General features: G+C 47.0%; 1 protein-coding gene and 1 long non-coding RNA gene across 4 annotated transcripts in view; one reads left to right on the top strand and one right to left on the bottom strand.

Annotated features, from left to right (window-relative positions):
- Nucleotides 1-10,710, top strand: part of TMEM182 (transmembrane protein 182) — a 72,259-nt gene that overhangs the window by 36,759 nt on the left and 24,790 nt on the right. The gene's annotated exons all lie outside the window — the stretch shown is intronic.
- On the bottom strand, nt 6,301-8,930 carry LOC107182697. Its single transcript, XR_001513410.1, has 3 exons — nt 8,821-8,930; nt 7,944-8,041; nt 6,301-6,688 (listed from the first exon to the last, which is right to left on the bottom strand). It is a non-coding gene; the product is annotated as an uncharacterized LOC107182697 (long non-coding RNA).

Raw genomic sequence — 10,710 nt, 5'->3', positions numbered from 1 at the left:
TATACATCCAGTGCTATAGACTTCCTCTAACCACTGCTTTCCTTGCATTCCACACATTTTGATGAGTTGTGTTTTTATTTTCATTTAGTTGAAAATATTTTAAAGGTATCTTGAGATTTTCTCCTTGACTTATGTGCTATGTAGAAATGTGTTTTTTAACTCCTCATATTTTTGGGTTTTCCAGTTATCTTTCTGTTATTGATTTCTAATTTAATTCTACTGTGGCATAAGAGCTGACATTGTTTGATCTCTTATTTTTTAAATTTGTTGAGGTGTGCTTTATGGCCCAGAATGTGGTCTACATTTGTGAATGTTCCATGAGAGCTTGAGAAAAATGTGTATTCTGCTTTTGTTGAGTGAAGTAGTGCATAAATGTCAGTTATCTGTAATTCATTGATGGTGTTACTGAGTCCAGCTATTTCCTTACTGATTTTATGCCTTCTGGATCTCTCCATTTCTGATAGAGGTGTTAATTCAATCTCCATTTCTGATAAAGAGGTGTTAAAGTCTCCAGCTATGATAGTGAACTTGATACCATTATAATTAGCTAGTTACTATAATAGGTAAGGAGCAAGGGGGGACATCAGATATATGTGTGTCATTTGGGCAACTTTACCAGGAAGTTGCAATTTTGCACTCCCCAAGGAACACCGGCCCATTCCCTGCAGATCATTGGGGGAAGGGGTCCCAAAAAGGGGAGATAAATACATGCCCAGTGAAGTTGGGGTGACAAAGGGAAGGTATTTTCCTGTCAGTCAAATTGGGGGACAGAGTTGGCTGGCCAGAATGGGTGGGGCCACTGCAAATCCATAAAAATTGGGGGATACATAAAACCACAAACAAAGGAATTCTCTCTCTTGTTGCTCTTGGCTCTAGGCCAGGGGTGGGCAAACTTTTTGACTCTAGGACCACAGTGGGTTCTTAAACTGGACCGGAGAGCCGGAACAAAAGCATGGATGGAGTGTTTGTGTGAACTAATATAAATTCAAAGTAAACATCATTACATAAAAGGGTACAGTCTAAAAAAAAACTATCAATAAAAAAGGGTTGGCTCTTTTTTTTTTTTTTTTTTTTTAGTTTTATTCATTTCAAACGGGTCGGATCTGGCCCGCGGGCTGTAATGGGGAATTCTAGGTTCCCCACTTGATCTGTGTTGACATGAGGAGAAACCCTTCTTCTTCTTCCTTGTAGGGAGCGGCTCCAGGGTCAGGCCTTGGGCTGACCTGTGGCAGGGCCACAAACAAGGCCCAGCCTGGAGGGCAGAGCTCTCCCAGCATAATGAAGCCTGACCTTGTAGCCCTCCCTAATTCCTTCCTAAGTAGCTATTGGGCTGTGGGAGGGGCAGCAAGTGTTGCCAAAACAAGAACATCTGTATACATGTTCATCTACCCTTGTGCTTTTTTAAAAAAATATATTTAATTGATTTTATTACAGAGAGGAAGGGAGAGAGATAGATAGTTAGAACCATCGATCAGCTGCCTCCTGCGCACCCCCCACTGGGGATGTGTCCATAACCAAGGTGCATGCCTCTGACCGGAATCAAACCCGGGACCCTTCAGTCCACAGACTGACGCTCCATCCACTGAGCCAAACTGGCCATGGCTACCCTTGTTTTAATCAGACTATAAAAGAAAGCATCAGCTGCAGGCTGGGTCTTTTGTGTCCTCATCCAGGCACGGGAGATCCACCGAGCCCCAGCTGTATTCTCTGTCTGTCTTTTCTTCAATCCTTCACCGCCCCTCCTCAGGCTCACCCTTGGCCGTGCTGGCACGGCACACTTCTTCTTTTTTAATCCTCCCCTGAAGCTATTTTTTCCATTGATTTTTAGAGAGGGTGGAAGGAAGGGAGGAAGGAGGAGAGAGACATCAACGTGCGAGAGACTTATTGATTGGTTGCCTCCAGCACATGTCCTGACCAAGGCCAGGGATTGGACCTGCAACGGAAGTATGTGCCCTTGACTGGGAATCAAACCCACAACCCTTCAGGCTGTGGTTTGATGTTCTAACAGCTGAGCCAAACCAGCCAGGCTGCGGAGCCCTTCTTGGTACTGCTGGGTAATGATAAGAATTTTAGCTTCCTACTATGGTTCCATTGATACCATCCTGGCCAGTAGGCTGAGGCTGGGATCATTACAGCTTCTACTATGGCTTCCACTGACATGGTGAATATCCAGGGGTGGCCCCTTTACTACTGGGTGGTGGTGAATGTTTTCACTCTCTATGAGGCTTCCTCAGAAACCCCCAATAGGGCAGGGGTGCCTCATTTCCATTTTGTAGGTATGGAAGTCCAGCTCCCCACGTGGTTTCTACTGTTTCTGTGAATGGTGGCTTCATTACCCCTGCATAGATTGAAGTCCTGATTCCTTATACAGCCTTTTCTGCCATATCCTTGTGTGCATGTTTGGTGGTGGTGTAGGGGGCACCTTGTTACAGCCTATCAAGGGTTGAAGTCTAGCCTCTGCTCTAGGTCTTTGCTGATCTGAGTGCAATTGAGGGCCACTGCTTTATTCTGTAATGTTTTACTGGTATAGAGTAGTTGTTTTCTAAAAGTTTTCTGCTTTGTTTGGTGACCCCTTAATCTTTTGGTTAAATAGTTTTATTGGGGCTTTTTTGGGGGGGTCTGTGATTGTTGGCATTTCTTAGTTGCTGGCTTTTCATTTCCACTGATACCTGGTAGTGATGAAAGTCCCACCCCCTTCCTTCTCTGACACCACCCCTGCAGGGGGTGCTGGCATGTTCCCTATGGTCTGCTGAGGGTGGAACTAGACCCTCCACTCAGACTTTGTTGAAGTTTCCTCCTGTGGTGTTTGACTGCAGTGAGCAGTTATCACATGAATGTTTACTGTGTTGATATGCTGCCCTTTTCCTGGTGGTTGGTCTAAATAAACCAGGTTTTTGGTGTCAGTGTCTGACTCCTCTAACTTCAGTACAAGATAAATGAGGCCAAAAGAAATCCCAGGTAACTCATCACCATGTCATTCCTTAGGTTCCAAGGTCCCTAATTGGTCCGCCCCTTCTCTTCATCATTCGGATCTTCTCTTTATTTCATGGATAATCTCCAGGGCTTTCGGTTGTGAATAAAAGAAACAACAGGGAAAGTGTGGCTGCTTCATCTTCCTGGAGGCAGAAGCTCACAGGACCTGGTCACATTCTGAAGAGCAGGTGGCCAGACTTGCTAATGGGCTGGGTGTAGGGTGTGAGGGAAAGAACAGGCAGTGATGACCCTTTTTTATCCTTACCAGCTGGCGGGGTGGAGTTGCTATAATTAGAGATGGGGAAGGCTGACGTTAAAGAGGTAGTTTTTGGACATGTGAGGTTAAAGACACCCTGTGAATATGGAATGTAAGCTTTTGGATCGAAACCTACTAACCTATTGGCAACTGTCTAAAAAGAGACATTTTATTTTTTATCTTACAAAATCACTGCTGTCACAACGAAGTGGCTTACTTCATTTTTATTACAAATTGAGTGGATTGATGGGAGCATATGCCAGCTCCTATTGTGAGCAGTCACTGTGCAGGCCCACCTGCTGTACACATATTGCCCCCTTGGATCTTGGTGACAGCGCTGTGAGCTAGAGTTTATTGCCACCAGTTGGAAGCTGATGAATCTGAGATTGTCTAGGTTTCTCAATACAAAGATCGAGCTTTGCAGTGAGCTGCCTGCATTTCCAATCACCTTCTTGCTTACACTATACTGGAAATTGTTTCATGTACTTAACAAGCAATATATACTTTCAAACAAAATCTACTTGTTAATTAGAGGAGAATTGGTAAGTCCTTTTATTTTACTATTTAGTTTTGGTGTGTGAGTCAATATCAGTTTTTCTTTTATTATTTATTACCCTTTACAAACTAGTTTGGGGGTATGGAGCTAAAATGAAAGTGACTTTTAAATATAGTTATTTTAAAAATATGATAGATTTTAATAGTGTTTTTCCTAGCACTCAAATTCATTGCTTCCAGTCTTGGAGTAGCCACGTCTATTATTCACATCAACAAAGTGTTGGTTCAGTGTTGTTAAGGGGAGCAAAACATTTTATGGAAGTCAAAATGTTAACTTGTTTCCAGAGCAACAGCTGTTATCATGCAATGGGGCTGGTATTTGCTGTAACACCTTATGTTGAGTAGCTAAAGAGGTGTCCTGTCACTGCAAATAAATAAATAAAACCAAATCATGCTCCAGCCGGGTGGCTCAGTTGGTTGGAGCATCATCCTGTACACCAAAATGTTGCAGGTTCAATTCTGGACAGGGCACGTGCCTAGGTTGCAGGTTTGAGCCCAATTGGAGCATGTATGGGCGGTAACTGACTGATGTTCTCTCTCACATCGATGTTTCTCTTTCTCCTTCCCTCCCTCCCTTCCTCTCTCTCTAAAAACCAATAAAACATATTCTCAGGTGAGGATTAAAATAACAACAAAAACAAATAAGCCACTCGACCATGTACAGAGTAGCTATGGGAATGCTGTGTTTGATCTTTTCAGTAACTTTCATTAAAATGGGCAGTGTTAGAAGGCTGCTCCTTGCGAGAAGAGACCTGGAAGTTCCGTTCGTTGTCAGAGGGAAATATCGCCTACCACTTGCTGGAACTTTCACCAGGAGAGTTAGCAGTACCTTCTGGGACTTGTGGTTCTCCCTGTGTGTCAAGAAACAAGCAGAGACTTAGGAAGGGTATTTACATGACTCACTTCCCAAGAACACACAGCAAATTGCTGGCAGGTCAGTGCAATCTCAAGGCTGCCGGGAGGCATTTCTACCTATTTTTTCAGACTGATTCCTGGAAGAGGCCAAGTTCATGGAAGGGCCTGGGAAGGCTTTAGGTACTGTACTTGGTGAATACTGACTTTGAGCACCAAGGATCTCGTTTCCTGAAAAGTGGGAAATCATGACTCTCAATCTGTTGTGAATAAGCAAAGTGAGAATGTTTGTTCTGGAATAAACGAGGCATGCTTGCCCTGCCAGAGATGCCAGCTGTGTCCCAGCGATCTTGTCTGTCCCCATGAGACACTCATCTTACATGGGCTGAGCTAGCACTCCTTGCGTGCGGGGCTCACGCCCACATCACACAGGAGCTGGCGGAGCATTCTCAAGGCAGTCGCCGCCAGGGACAGGCCATTACTTGCTGGTACAGCCCTCTCGCCCCAGCAGCTGATGGTTACTCTCATCGAAGTACCTTTATTTTCTTCCTAGAAACATGCTGGTCCCCTTTTTTTCATTCCAATTATTTGATAAGGTTTCTTTGCCCATTTCATTGTCCCCACAAGGCAGGGCAGTTACTGTGCTGAACTCTCAGATTATTTTGGTGGCTTTATCTCATAGTGTTTTACCCCTTTAAAAATATATTAGGAAATATAAACTTCTATAAGAAAAAATGGAATATGTGTTTTTCTGCTTTCTATTTGTATTTCTTTCTCACTGAAATACCTCCCTTCCCCCCAAAAAATAACCCGGACTGCAAACATGTTGCCAATGGTTTGAATATTGATAGATTGAAGCTCCACATGGATAAAAAGCCAATATGAATTTCAGTTATAGCGATTCATGATTTATAGGAAAGTTTCATACAGCGTGGGGGAATTGTTCCAATGGAAACGACCTACGAGGACCGCCATGACCTTCCCCCCGGCCACTTCCTCTAACACTAACGCTTTCCCGTTGCCCGCTGCCCATACTTGCCACTGCCCTCCATGGCTTCCCTGCTGTGCTTTCTCCTCTCTGCCTCATTTCCCATATTTCTGTTCTCCCTTTTAAGAATCACCTCCTCCAAGAAGCCACTAGTAGTATGCCAAGATTGGGTCAAGTACCCTTTCTCTGTTGTTGGGTAATATACATAGTTTTCTCCTTGCAATTGGCATAGCTGTAGTCATCTGATTGTGTATTATTCCTCTCCTATTGGACTGTTGATGGTGCACATTGTACTTTTCTATGTCATATCAACAATAAGTGCATACCTAGCACAGGGCCTGACATAAGGTAGATTGTTTTTCAGTCAATCACAAATTTGAATATAGGTGGATGAAAGAGTGGAATTCAATTTAGTTGTCAATCTTTCTTTTGTTGGGTATTTTATGATAACCAGAGAGGGAAATACCAAATCATTCTAGGCCACGGGATTTCTAAACTAGCTCTTCTGATGCAGAAGTGGTAGAACCTACTTTTGGTCTTGTCCCTCAAGAAGGAATTCAACCTGGATGCAGGTTGCTATAATACAGCATAAAATCCCTTGAAGAAATGTGATTTCTAGGGTGTTAGAAACTTATAGAGACAAATCCTGGTATAAAAATGAAGACTCACAACAGAATACTTACAGCTCAGTGAGCAAGACTTTGCAATGTTTATTTTCAATTGTGTCTAAAAAAGCTGTGGGTGAGCAGGTTCAAATCTAATGTTAAAGAAGCATTGGATAAAGTGTCCTCCAAATGTCCTTTCCATTGGTTGATATAAAGGATAAGGGGCTCCCCAGGGACAGATAAGATTTTTTAGAGGGAGCCGGTGGATGGGGAAATGTGTCTCTCTTCTGGCATTTTCAGAGCTGGGCAGGAACACTTAACTGAAATTCCTGATCTTCTCGGCTTGCTCCCCTGTGCTGGTTATTCAGGAGCATGGTCAGGCCTCAGCACTCTGACGTGGTACCTTGGTGACAGCATCTCGTCACCGATGCCTCAGTTCTTCCAAGCACCTGGTTTTCCCTAGTAGGGAGTAAGTGATAAAGTCTCTCCAACTGTTACAATAGTTGCATGAGGTCAAGATCGTGATGCATTTCTGTTTTGAATGAATTAGCTTCATTCTGTTCCATAGCTATTAACTATTCCACCGACTTTGGCTGCATACCTTGAGATTTCAGTGGGAACTGAGTGCTACATTACTGATTATTCACTCATTCACATTTTATTGAGCATAGAGCTTCCCCTGGGGTTAGACAGATGAAAAAGACTGAGTGTTGGCCTTAAGGAATTCCTAGTCAAGAAATGAGGTGGCGATGAAAGGAAGGAAGACAGTACAGAGTGCTAGTCCGGTGACTGGCGTGTGTCAGGAACACTGACTGAGTCAGAGACCAGATGTTCTGCTCAGTGCTGACCTGTGTTAACCTTTGAGCCTCTTAGCAGCACTATACGATAGGTATGATCACATTTTGTGGAAGGTTAAAGTGAGGCAGGGATAACTTACAAGGTCACATACCTGGTGAGAGGTGTTCTACCTCTTGAATCTATATTCCTACTGATTCCACACTCTGCTGCCTCTTGGTAGAGATGACGGGGTAGCTGTACTATGTCCCTTCAGAGAGGTGCCATTGGACATTGAAGGACAAGGAGAGGCTGTTTATTGCAGCCGTGGAAAGAGCATCACACACGGCCAGAAGCATGGTGACAGCATTGCTTTTTATCAAGGTCCCTTAGCATTTCTGGAGGGTGAGGCAGGAGCAGCCAGGGGGGAGGGTGTGAACACTTAGATGGAGCAGCGACAATTTATTTGAAAGCACAGCAAAAACAGACAGTGCAGGTGTCTGAGGCTGAGCGCAGAGAGCCCTGAGTTCAAGTTTTGCCTTGCCATTTCCTGGCTCTTTTTAATGTTTGAATTTCATCTAACTTCTCGGAGCCTCATTTGTAACACACACCAGGGATTGCCGTGAGGACAGAGGGAGACGCCCTGTAAAGGCTGGGCCACGGCATAGGCACCACACTTCTCAATGAAACCAGGAGCTCAGGGAGGCTGGGCTGCCCTGCATCTCGGCCACCGCACAGCCTGCTCTCCTGGAGGCTTCAACAACAGGGTTGCTGGCGCCCCCCTCAGAGATTCTTGCTGGGAGGTCTGGTTTGGAACTCTGGTTTGGGATGGTGTTAAAGCCCACCAAGTGGCTCTGCTGAGGCAGGGGTGGGAGCCCCCAGTCCAGGCAGCAGGCCTCCGGAGGACCTGGGAGCTGGAGGGTAAGCCCTGGGAACTCACCTTGCCCTGTGCCAGGATCTGAGTGGCTCTGTACACAACAGCTCTGTGAGGAAGGGAGAGCGTTTCCCTCTGCCTTCTCAGATGCAGTGACTGGGGCCCTGCAGTTGTTACAAATACATAGGGAGGAAGCACTTAGGCCCGAGATTTTTTATACCTTTTTAACAAAAAAATAATAAATGTGGAGATGTGACAAGACAAAGGGAAAGGAGTTTGGTCTGGGGCAGTAAACTATATGGTGACTAGGGAGTATGTGGGGAAGTGAATGCATGAGTAGGGCTCTTGTATAAGGAATAGTGTATAAGGCTATTATATAAGGCTATTGTATAAGGGCTTTCATATAAGAGCTATCATGCAAGGGCTATTGTATAAGGGCTATCGTATAAGGGCTAGCATGTAAGGGCTCTCATGTAAGGGCTATGTGCAGACCCTTCTTGGTGCTGTCTGTCTTCCTCATGCCAAGCCCCCCAGGAAGAGGGAATGTGTGGTAGGTCTCACTTCTCCGAAGTTCCTGCTTGTGGTCAGCGAAGGAAAACTCCTAGAAGGTTTCCTTCTGCACAGTGTCGATTCTCAGTTGCTCTAATTATCTCTAGAGCAGATTAAAGGAATTCTTATGCCAGAGTGGCATGTGCTGGGAGGGCAGATTCTGACCCGCTGCGCCTCACTCTGAGACCTCCCGCCTCTAGACTGCGACCTTGAGGATGCAGTGCTGCCCCTGTCCCCCGCATCCCCACCCCCCACTCTGGGGGGCAGCCCCTGCTCTTCCACCCCGTTTGCCCAGCGCCCCAGGCAGCTGGCAGGCCTCCCTCCTCGCTCCAACGCCGTCAGGCCGGCAAAGGAGGTCTGACGCTGGCTTTCCCCCCCACCTGGAAGCTCTCACCCTGCGAAGAAACCCTGCTCCGCTTCAGGGACCGCCCAAGGTCACAGCCAGCGGGAAGGTGAAGGCCGAGCCTGCGGGCACCTCCCCGCTCATTACTCCCTCGCTGCCAGTGTTCACTGCGGGGAGGTGACTAGCCTCCTCCGTCCTGCCCCTCCCTCCTCGCTCTTTCCTCCTGGGAAACCAGGGTCCGTGCAGGGCATGTGGCTTGTCAGGTCCCCAGTCACGGAGCTGGGACAGGGGCATGCCCACGCCCACAGGCTTCCCTCTGCTTTGGGTGGGCATCGCCGTACTTTAGACCCGGCAGCAATGCCAAGGCCAGCTGTGGGGCAGCGCAGGGCAGGCTGGTGCGGCCCTGGCCCGGTGGGCAGGTGGGGGAGGGGGTTCGCGCCATGGTGCCTGAGCAGTGAGCGCAGGTTATGAGCTTCATGAACCAGCTGGCGAGCTGTCTGAGGCAGGACACGACGCGGGCTTTGCAAAATGAGTGACGTCAGTGTATCTTTAAACTGCAAATATGTTTACATTTTATACCCACACAATAATTTATCAAAAAACTCTGAATTTGGAATTGTGATCATTTGGGTTGACATTTTTACTTGACTGTGTATGAAAGGTCTGTTGGGTAAATTATGATCTTATGAAATCATAATTAATATCCTAACAGAACAAACGGTTCACTCTTGCTGGGTTCTCAGCACCCGGGACGGCAGTGCCCCTAGAGCTGTTTCTCTCCAGGGGCTGCTTCCGTAGCTGCCTAACATGTCCCTGCAGGCGCTCGTCTGCAGTCCATCCTCCACAGATGCTGTTCCCATGCGGACGAGCTGTGGTGCTCACACTGGTTTCTGAGGGCTGACCTTCCGCACACCTGGAGGCCTGAGTGATCAGTGTGGACAGAGGCCTGACTACCTGTCTCGGTTCCCCATTCCCCTCACCAGCCTGGGGACAGCTGCAGGGACCACTTTCGCTTCCCGGGTCCCTGGGCCGCTCCTGTGATGGGATGCCTCACCTCCAGCCCAGTGCAGGGGCGGCGAGGGGAGGCGAGGTGGGGTAAGCCCAGCTCCGCCCTCCCAGACCCCGGCCAGGCCTCTGCGCTGCGCTGGCTAAGGCTCCTCTGCGTTCCTCTGCCAGGGTGCCTGACATCCAGGGTTAAACGGCTGCTTTCCCTCACTGGACTGACTTCTGAGGGCCAGGCTGTGTGTATCTGGCGTGGCAGTGTTGTTCCTGGCACCCAGAGAGACTGGAGGTGTATCTGCTAAGTTAGGTGGCGTCAGGCATCAGCAGTGCGCCCAAGGCTCAAGCAAGCTGGCAGCCTGCCCTCCTCCCTGGAGACACACTAGTTGGAGCTATTGTCTGCACGCGAATGGTTGGGAATGGAACTTACTCTCAAACAATCCACAGCAAAAACTCCCGCTTCTTTTGCCATGGTCTACATTAACGAGGCCTTAGTGTCTGCTTGTTTATTACGTTTCTACTGGAAAAATAAATACGGTAGGGCTTCATTTTCTAACCCTTTACATGAAACTAAGAACAGATGCCAATTCTGGCATTAGCTTTCTATCTTGGTCTGCACAGAGGCACAAAAGCACACACATTCAGGCACACATATTAATGTGCGTAATTACTAGTCCACTCTATTTCATGGCCTCCACTGTCTTGAAGGTTTGGATGACTTTTAAATATCCATATTTTATTGTTATCAGAGAGGAAGGGAGAGGGAGAGAGATAGAAACATCACTGATGAGAGAGAATCATTTATCAACTGCCTCCTGCACACCCCCATACTTGGGATTGAGCTCACACCCCGGGCATGTGCCCTGACAGAGAATCAAACCATGATCTGGTTCATAGGTCGATGCCCAACCGCTGAGCCACAGGAGCTGGGCTTGGATGGTT

This window comes from Myotis davidii, unplaced genomic scaffold (genome assembly GCF_000327345.1).
Source record: "Myotis davidii unplaced genomic scaffold, ASM32734v1 scaffold296, whole genome shotgun sequence".
Taxonomy (NCBI): Eukaryota; Metazoa; Chordata; class Mammalia; order Chiroptera; family Vespertilionidae; genus Myotis; species Myotis davidii.
This window is presented reverse-complemented; position numbering and strand designations above follow the sequence as displayed.